Below are 11,032 nucleotides of genomic sequence, written 5' to 3' on the forward strand. Positions count from 1 at the left end.
CAGGTACAGGTGCTGCTGCTGGTGGAGGCACTTGAATTTGGTTGCCAGAGCTCAAGGTGATGGCACTCACATTTTTCGGATTCCGCACAGTTTGTGAAGGTAATTTGTCAGATTTTTGGGACTGAGCTTGATTCATCTGAGTAGCCATCTGCCCCATCTGATTTGTCAGACTCTGAATGAAGGCTCTTGTCTCTTGCTGAAATTGCATATTCTGGATGGTCATTTGCCTCACTAACTCTTCTAAGGAAGGTTGAGGAGGAGCCTCAGTTGCTTGTTGTCTTTGTTGTGACTGTTGCTGTATTGGAGGAGGAACATATGGCTTGCTTGGACCAGCAACATTCTGGAAAGGAGGGACATGCTGTTGTTGTTGTGGAGGACTTGTCCATCTCAGATTTGGATGATTCCTCCAACCTGGATTGTATCTATTGCTCAAAAGGTCATAATTATTCTACTGTTGTTGGTTTTGCTGCTGAGGAGGTCTATTATAAATGTTTACAGCATAAGCTTCAAGTTGCTCATTGACTCCAGATTGCTGTAAAGAAGGACAGAGATCTGTATGGTGATCTGCAGAAGAACATAGACCACAGACTCTTACAACAGGTGTAGATTTCTTATTCATGGCAAGCTGGGTTACTAGGTTAACCAAGGCATCAAGTTTTCCTTCAAGCTTTTTATTTTCAGTAGATGCAGATGAATCTATGACCATCTCATGGACTCCTCTAAGGACAATAGCATCATTTCTTGCACTGAATTATTGGGAGTTGGAAGCCATCTTCTCAATCAAATTCCTAGCTTCAGCAGGGATCATATCACCAAGAGCTCCACCACTGGCAGCATCAATCATACTCCTCTCCATGTTGCTAAGTCCCTCATAGAAATATTGAAGAAGGAGTTGCTCGGAAATCTGGTGGTGAGGGCAGCTTGCACACAATTTTTTGAATCTTTCCCAGTACTCATACAAGCTTTCTCCACTAAGTTGCCTGATGCCTGAAATGTCTTTTCTGATGGCAGTGGTCCTAGATGCAGGGAAGAATTTCTCCAAGAACACCCTTTTAAGGTCATCCCAGCTGAAAATAGACCTGGGAGCAAGGTAGTATAGCCAATCTTTTGCCACTCCCTCTAGAGAATGAGGAAAAGCCTTTAGAAAGATATGATCTTCTTGGACATACGGGGGCTTCATGGTGGAACAAACAATATGGAACTCCTTAAGATGCTTATGAGGATCTTCACTTGCAAGACCATGAAACTTGGGCAGCAAATGTATTAGTCCAATCTTGAGAACATATGGAACACCCTCATCAGGATATTGAATGCACAAGCTTTCATAAGTGAAATTAGGTGCAACCATCTCCCTAAGAGTCCTCTCACAAGGTGGAGGTTGAGCCATGTTCTCAATATAAAAATTAGTAGTGGAATGTTCAAAATCAGAATATTCAGAATCATCCTCAACAGAATGCTCAGAATGCTCAGAATGCACAAAATGACCAGGATACACACTATGCCTAACTAATCTATGAAAGGTTCTATCTATTTTAGGATCAAAGGGTTGTAAATCACCTGGATTACCCCTAGTCATGCACTATATGCAACAAATAATGCGTTTCTCAACAAGCACCTAACAAGGGGGTGAAACTACAACTATACTTAAACAATATCAAAATGAGCTAAAATTTTATGAGGAACACCCTAAAATCATGAAAAGATAGCACAAAATATTTCAAACAAAAATTCAATGTCTAACTATGAAAAATACCTAAGCAAAGTTTAGAAAAATAGGACAATAATACTAAAAAATTAAAAAATTAAAAACTTAGTAAACGACTGATTTTGGAGCTTGGGAGTCCCCAACCGACAAAAGTTATTCTGATACCCAAAGCAAAAGTTATGGCCGTTTGAAGTTTTGCTAAACACAAGTTCTCAAATTTTTTTTGAATCTCTCAAATCCAGCCACAACAAGTTTTCCTGGTATTTTTCACACAAAATATGAGTCAAAAGAACCTACCACACAAAAATTCAGTCAAAAATAACAACCCTGACTATAAAAAAAAATTGCCGATTAAATTGTAAACAACTGTCACTAATTCAGTCGCTAATGTAATGTTGTGTGAACAGTAACACAGAATCAGTCTCTAATTCCATCATTGAGCACTATTCACAGCAAAACATAAAACTGAAATAGGGGAAGCGCTGAACAAGGGTTACTACTAAATTGCAAAACAGAACATCAAATAAAACAGAACAACGCACTAACATAACATACTAATACCACACTAACACAACACGAACACACTAAACAAAAGAAGTAAACGTAAAACAACTAAACATAAGACACGAATCACTAGCTATTATGAACCTTTGAACCACTGCTCCTCGGCAACGGCGCCAAATTTGATCGAGGCTATACCCGAATCAAATAAACATTAAAAATGCAGTATCTAGGAAGTGATCCTAGGTCGTCTCCCAGCGAGCAATGGTCAACCAAATGTTCATAATAGATAGTAATAAAACAGTAACGAATGGGGGGGGGGTTGTTTGTTTTTGTAAATTAAACAGCGAGCAAATTTTAATTAAAAAAATATCAGAATTAAAACATGTTATTTCCCCTTGATTCATAAGCAAGTCTTTTACCCAGAGAGGCAAGAGAAGGCCCTAGGGTTCTCATGAGCCTTAGGGTAGATTTTGGGCCCATGGGCTAAGTATGAGCCCACTTACCTTTTTTCATATTAGATTAGGATTTCATTATTTTTGGGCCTTGTATTTAGGGCTCCATAATGTAGGTAGGGTACTCTAGTAATGTAGGATTTTTCAGCCCTTGTATTTTAGGGCACCTAAACTAAGGTGCCCTAAAATACAAGGGCTAAAAAATCATCAAAGTTGAAAAAATGCACACACAAGACCTCTATTTATAGCTTAAGTGTCACACAAAATTGGAGGGAAATTTGAATTTCTATTCAAATTTCACTTGAATTTGAATTTTAATTTGTGGAGCCAAATTTGGATCCAAAATTTCACTAATTATGATTAGTGAATTTTAGCTATGGTTCAGCCCACTAATCCAAGATCAAGTCCAAGATTCTCCACTAATTGTACTTAGTTGTCATGAGGCATGTAAAGCATGAAGGACATGCACAAAGTATGACTATATGATGTGGCAATAAGGTGTAGCATGCAAATGCTCACCTCCCCCTCCAAAATTTAATTGGACTGGGCTTCTCCCAATTCAATTAAATTTATCTCCCAACACACACATCAAATATTTACTTAATGCATGTAAAATTATGAAACTACCCCTAATACAAAAACTAGTTTAGGTGCCCTAAAATACAAGGGCTGAAAAATCCTACAATACTAGAGTACCCTACCTACATTATGGAGCCCTAAATACAAGACCTAAAAATAATGAAATCCTAATCTAATATGTACAAAGATAAGTGGGCTCATACTTAGCCCATTGGCCTAAAATCTACCTTGAGGCTCATGAGAACCCTAGGGCCTTCTTTTGTCTCTTTGGCTCAATCTTCATGGAGTCTTCTATCCAATGCCCTTAGGGGGTAGGATTGCATCATTAACCATGTCAAATTTTGGAATAAGGTATACATTCATTTAATGTGTACCTACTATAGTTGCAATTTTTGCCAAATGTGTATTGACTCAATGGTAGGCATTAACATTAGTGTTGAATGTTGTTCTCGCTTGATGATACAACATACATTTGTAAATATATTAACTAAAAACATATCAATGAAACAAGTGAAATGTATATTGAAATGGTGGCTAATGTCAGCAACATAATATTGAATCCAATCTTACCAACCATGTCTAATTGTGGAATAAGGTATACATTCATTTAATGTGTACCTACTACAGTTGCAATTTTGGCCAAATGTGTATTGCTTTTATCATTGGTCAAATATGGATTTGTTTAACATTAACATTACATGTGCCATAACAGAGTTAGGCTTGAAAAAGTGTGAGTGATTAATCTTGGACCAATTCCAAATGATGTTTATTTCAAATTCCTGATTCTTAATGCCCATTAAATGATTGCAGATTTGCACTTATTTGGATGGGTCAGTGTTTTTAATCCTTCATATATAACTATTTAATTGGATTGTTGAAGTTGTTAATACGGTCTTCACTAATATATACATATGGTGCTTTTCACTGTGAAGGATGATTTGTGTGTCGTTTGGGCCAAAATCGTTGGATTCATGGATAATACACCTTAGTGGGAGTTAGAAAATGGTCATCGATTGGTAGAATATAATGACACAAGACATTACCAAACTAAAGTCTGTGTTCCACTAATTCCCAGGTAAACATACTTAATTCATACATTCTGTTTTGCATACAAATCATTCCTATGATAGTGAATTAAAAACTAAGTTTATGATGGCATTGCAACTACTCATTAATATCTCAAGTTTATGATGATTCTGGAATTGCATGGTTTAAATTACCAAATGCTGATGTAGCAAAGTTAGTCAATAAGGACTGCCATAATCTTATTTTGTCAACTGAGGTACTTACAAATTTTTCATAGACCTCTGATTGTTTCAATAGTTTAACCAATGCTGCATAACCTGTTTTTCTGACTTTTTTAGGATCCTGATCCAATAGTGTATCCACCATAGGTGATGTCGCTTATTGGCAAACATCTACTATTTTTAATAAATAGAGAAAGTGTTGAAGGAAGATGTCTTCGAGATGCTGTTAATTATCCTAATGGATATATGGTGCATCAAATCTATCATGACAAGCAAGTGTTAAGGATGTTTCATGCCAAGGAACTCTTAACTGTGGCACAAGATGTATGTGAAAAATTTGATGTTATCATAATGTAATTGTGTCAAAACAAATGTAATGCAGTGTTGCTAAATAATATGAAAAAAGGAAATTCGAAATCCATAGCAATATGGTATGTTCAAAATATGATAACTATCAAATAATTTCCATATGATATGACAATTTTTAATATTTGCATAGGCTCATAAGATTGTTGCTCAAATTAAAAATGTTGATCCTGGTAAGTGGAATGGTGTTGTTAAAGTGGGTAAGACATATATGAACCAAAATTTTGAAGTTGAAAAGAATACAGATAGTTTAGGCCAACAAAGCATGTCTTTAAATTGAACTTTGTCAATTCCACAAAAATAAAAGAGCAGGATTTTCCAATTGTTTGTAGCCTATACATTGTAGCCTCTGTTGTAAAACATGTGTTGCAGACCTTACGAAAGCATAAAAAAATCATTTGTTGTTTAAAGTAATTTCTGGACAAAACCAAATCAATTTCAACATAATGCTCTTAAACAAATCACAACAAAGCATATGAGTGTCCAACAGAAATCACGGAAGAGTTCGAAGTTTACTCATGGGAGGCTATTATCAAAAGCAAAAGAAGGTTTGCTTTTAAGTGTGCTGGTAGCCTATTACCAACTGGATGGGATATGTCTAAAACTTGCGATGCTGTGATTATAGTATTTTGTAGGTAACAAAAAATAGAGTCATAATCTGCTAATAGGTGACTACAAGGTAGGTATAAGGTATACTAAGTCTACCAGCTACCAAAAAGGTGTTGTTACCAACGAAAGCATAGCAATCAAGAATACTAAGTCTTCCACTAAGTCACTTTTTCTATTCTAACCAATGTACCATCTAAAATCCTAATGAAAAGCACAAGATTTTCTAATTAGTGGAGTTCGTGTATCATTTTTCCTAACAATTTTTTTAAATCACTATGTCACAACTGGTAGGTGAATTAGACTTGATGTAACAATGATTTTCTTCTAACATATCTTCAATTCAATATCAAAATAATATAACTTCAAACAAATTTGGCAATCTCCAAAGACTCATTAACATTTTCGTTTTATCATATTCTGCTAAGATATCTTCAGGTCATTATTGAAGAACTTTCATTTCCAATTAATGATTCATGGAAGAAGAAGGTTCTATCACAAGAGATTCTACTAAATCTGCAAGATTAAAAAGAAAACTAATATTGCAAGGAAAACATTTAAGAAGTTAGAATGATAGAGCCAAAAAGGCACAAATATTCAATGAAAATATAGGTTTTACATCTCTATACTAATATCCTCAAGTTGTATTGTTGTTATAAGGTGTATTACTACATATGTTGTGAAGACTAACCTTCTATTATTGTCATACCCTAATTTCGTCCAGGGACTATCGTTCATTGATCTTTTGATCCTTTCTAGTCGACTTACGGTGTTAAACGCCAGTTACAGTGTGAAATAGATGATCATTCAGTGTTTTGATCAAGAATGCGAGAAATACCAAAAAAAGGGGGGGCAAAAGGGTTTTTTTTCTTGGTTTTCCTGGACCCTAGCTCACCTAGGCTAGCCTCTGGCTCACTTGGGCCCCCAAATAGCTTCATGGTGATGAAACCAACTCGTCTGGGCAAGCTCATTGCTTTTGGGTTAAGTTTTAGCTCGCCTGGGCGAGCTACAACTGCCCCAAAGTGACCCTTTGCCTATAAATAGGCATCCTAGGGGTGTTTTAAAAGGTTCCAAGGGTCAGAAATGGAGAGATTTGAGAGAAGAGAGAAAGAAGAGGAAATGAATCTGAGGCGCTACCGAATCGCGACCGCGATCATTCCTTAAGTCATTTTCTTGTTCTGTGTTCTTTGTACGACCATTGATTAGTTTTTATTTTTGAGGATTGAATGTGATCTATGTACCTTTAGGGGTCCCCCTTGTTATTATGTGCACATCCATCTTCTCCATCTATCACGGCGATCTTGTTTCCCTTTGTAAAGTTTAATCTTAACCGATCGCTAGTGTTGTAAAGTTGTCTTTAAAGAGATTGAAAGTTAATAAACCAAACCAAGATAAAACCAACTCATAACTAATTTCTTTTTATCAAAATATCACTTGAGATCATTTCAAGGTTTAATGCCTTAACGACTATCTCTGTTTTTCAAATTTAAAAGATCGTTTCAAGGCCAACGCCTTAATGATTCTCTCCATTTTTCAAAGTTTAAAACATCGTTTCAAGGTCCAACACCTTAAACGACTTTTTTCGCAATTAAAATGAATCTTTCAAAAACATAAAAATCAATTTAACACACAAACATTTAGACTTAAAGAACTACGTAGGTATGAATTCCTCATCGCACTTGAGGATACGTACGAGCAAGGGCAACACCCTTGTCAACTCAAAAAAAAGAAGGAAAAAGTAAATAATTCTGAAGTCACATTGCGCACACTCGATTAAAGGTTGTCATCCCTTGTGATGGGTGCATGGGGTGCTAATACCTTCCCCATGCATAAACAACTCCCAAACCCTTATTTTCAAAATTCGCATACCTGTTTTTGGTTTTTCTAACGTTTTCCTCGAATAAATGTTGATGGCGACTCCACGCGTTTTCTTTTTAAAAGATGCACCTTTGGCTTTTCGCCTGCACTCCCGTCGTAGGGTAGGTTGTGACAGATCAACTCCACTAGGGACTGTTAGAGAGTTAAGTCATTCGATCAGTGTGCAATGTTTTATCATGACTTCTTATTTATTTTCCCTCTTTTCTTTTATCCTTTGTTTTGTCCATATTTGTGTATCAACTTTGCTATGTTATTGTGTTTGGTGTGTGTCTGTCTATCTATTACATTCATAGTTAGAAATATTTTTGTTCTATGCACACATGGAACCTACACCTTTGCACACACATTGAGATATTAGGCCCTATACACGGGTCTATGTGAGCTGTAAGAAGTGGAGGTTGATTTGTGGTCATGCTGGGTCTCCGACTCGCTTGATAATAATGAAGCCTTATCTAGAGTTTTCCTCTTTTGGTGATGCATTGTCGCTCGTAGTCCCTATCGCCACAAATGTATTATCTAAGAGGATGGTATCTTTAGAGACCGGTAAGGTTACATGAAAGTACCCTTGGGAGTTGTCACTAGAAGTGGACTTTTGGATCCTTTCCATTAGATTCTTGAATTAGGGGCACAGAGCAAACTCACTCTGACTTGTTCCTTGATCGCATCATGCATCTTTTCATTGCATCATAATGAACATATCATTCCTACATTTATCATTTATCATATTCATGCACTGCATTTGCATAAGTCATTGCATTATCATACATTTAGCGTGCTTTTGTTCTGCCAATTACATAGATTCTATTTTCATCGTTCGCATGTTATGTTCACTCATGCATGATCTTGACACATAGTTGCTCATGTCTTGCATTTTCCTAAAAAAAAAAAGAAAACAAAAAAACAAACACAAAAATCAAAACAAAAAGAACTAAAAGAAAGTCACAATAAAGAATGAAAGTTTACACCAAATTCTTAGTTACATGTGTTGGGTACCATGATGATAGCTATAAACAAACCATGTTGGGATTATACACTTATTTCACTTAAAAAAAGATTGAAAATCATGTGAACATGGTACCTAACGCATTGTTAACTAGGAAAAGATGGTTATTTCGGCGTCTCATGTTGATCTCATAGTTACATGTGTCATGCATAGCATGAGTATGCCATAATTATTCATCTCTATGATAGGTTGTCAAAGTATTGGCAATCAAAATTTATATTTTTGTGAACTTAGGGTTGAACCAAGCACATGCGTTTAAGAAAAGGTTTTAATCAAGTCAAGGTCAAGTATGGAAGTAACCAGCTAGAGGGGGAGGTGAGCATTTGCTTGCTACACCCCATTGCCACATCATATAGTCACACTTTGTGCATGTCATTCATGATTTACATGCCTCATGACACCTAAGCACACTTAGTGGAGAATCTTGGACTTGATCTTGGATTAGTGGGCTGAACCATAGCTAAAATTCACTAATCATAATTAGTGAAATTTTGGCTCCATAAATTCAATTTCAAATTCAAGTGAAATTTGAATAGAAATTCAAATTTCCCTCCAATTTTGTGTGACACTTAGGCTATAAATAGAGGCCATGTGTGTGCATTTTTTCAACTTTGATCATTTGAGAATTACACTTCAAAGTTCATACCTCATTTGAGGCACAAAATTTTGTGCTCCTTCTCTCCCTCTCCATCCACTCATCTTCTCCTACCTTCAAGCTCTTATCCATAGCTTCCTATGGTGGTGAGCTTCTTCTTGACTCATCTTCTCCTTGAAGTGGTGTCTCCAATCATCTTTCTTCCTTCTCCATTCCGCTTCCATTTATCTTTAAGAAGCAAAGGACTCCATTGATGAAGAAGATCCAACCAAGGCCTACAAGCTCCACATGGAGCTACGTCATGTGGTATCAGAGCATCTTCATCTAGGTGATGTTCTTTTGCTTCCTCTATCTTTTTGTTCAGTCAATTCACTTTAATTCCTTGTTCTTCATCTTCTTCTCGATGTACATCCTCCATTGTATTGTGGTTTGGTGCTGTTTAGAGTAGATTAAAAAAAATAAACCGATTAAATCTTAGATCTACACTTGTTCTTGCATTTCTATGGTTCAAATTTTATAGATCTACTCTTGAATCATGTTTTTGTGTTGATTTTAGGTTCTATCATTTATCAGTCATAATTTTCTTGTGCTGAACCTTTAGATCTAAATTTTCTTCCAAAATATTGATTAGAAAAAAAAAACACAAAAATCTAAGTGTAAATCACTTATTCCATGTTGTCTTAGAGTCATGTTTAGTCATAATAATTGTCACATTATGTTCTAAGTTTGTGTTGAATTTTGATTTTGTTGATTGAATTCTAGATATATTTTTTCATGTATTCTTGTCATTCTTAGCCTATCTTTTGAATTTTGAGTCTAATCCATACATGTTATTTAGTTCATAACATGTTCTAAATCAATTCCTAGAAGTAGTCTTGTTGTTGAACTTTGTTTTGTTTTCTAATTGTCCTATATGATGCCTATGAAGAAATTGAGTTGTGGTTGGATTTGTGAATCAAATAAGTCTTAAGCTTGATTGAATTGTGTTATTCAAGACATTTGAGCATAAGCAAACACAGAATTGGTAAATGTGAATTTTAAGCTGAAATTTTTACTGAATTTTCTAAACATCTGGAAAAAAATTATAAAAAAAGAACCAAGTGGTTTCTATAAACAAACCAAGATAAAACGAAATCATAACTAATTTCTTTTTATCAAATATCACTTGAGATCGTTTCAAGGTCCAACGCCTTAATGATTCTTTCCTCTTTTCAAAGTTTAAAACATCATTTCAAGGTCCAATGCCTTAAACCACTTTTTTTTCGAAATTAAAACGAATATTTTGAAAGCATAAAAATCAATTTAACACACAAACATTCAGACTTAAAGAACTACGTAGGTTTGAATTCCTCATCGCACCTGAGGATACGTAGGACCAAGGGCAAGACCCTTGTCGACCCAAAAAAAAATAAAAAATATAAAAGGGAAAAATAAATAATTCTGAAGTCATGTTGCGTATACTCGATTAAAGGTTGTCATCCCTTGTGACGAGTGTTTGGCTTTCGGCAAGTGCACCAGATCGCACCAGTAGTATAAAACGATAAGAACCGAGTATCAAACACTCGGGGAACTTGTGTTATTTGGTAAGCCATTTCAGCAAATAGGCGTCTATTGTGTAAAAGTAAGTGTGAATATGCACAAGTGTATAAACTATCTGTGCAAAAAGAAAGAAAATCACGCGAGAGAAATGATGTTTAAAAACAAGTAGAGAACAAGTTGGTCTTCTTAATAGGTGCCTGATGCTCAAAAGATATTCTCTATCTAACAATGTTCATGTGTTCTTATGGTGTCTCCTAAAATACTAAACCCCGATTCCTCATGATAGTTTAGCCTAATCCTGATCAAGCATCGTCCGCAGATTCCTCTTATAAGACTAAACTCAACCAGGACCGCATTAAGACACACATACTCAACTAACTTATTGTACCCCGATTCCTCGTGAAAGCACGACAACTCAGCCCTGCACTATCAAGGACTTTAGAGTCAGACCAGTTTCCACTATTGAATGACCCTAACAAAGCATGCATCTATGTGATCAAGGTAAAGGCATACCGGAATGAAAAGTAGATAACACAGAGAACACACAAAACATCATTA

The 11,032-nt window shown here is 35.7% G+C and overlaps 1 non-coding gene across 1 annotated transcript; it reads left to right on the forward strand.

Annotated features, from left to right (window-relative positions):
* The first annotated feature begins 902 nt into the window (after positions 1-902).
* LOC114403953 lies at positions 903-1,009 on the forward strand. The gene has a single exon (XR_003664720.1). It is a non-coding gene; the product is annotated as a small nucleolar RNA R71 (small nucleolar RNA).
* Positions 1,010-11,032: the final 10,023 nt, after the last annotated feature.

The sequence above is a fragment of the Glycine soja genome, chromosome 20, assembly GCF_004193775.1.
Source record: "Glycine soja cultivar W05 chromosome 20, ASM419377v2, whole genome shotgun sequence".
NCBI lineage: Eukaryota > Viridiplantae > Streptophyta > Magnoliopsida > Fabales > Fabaceae > Glycine > Glycine soja.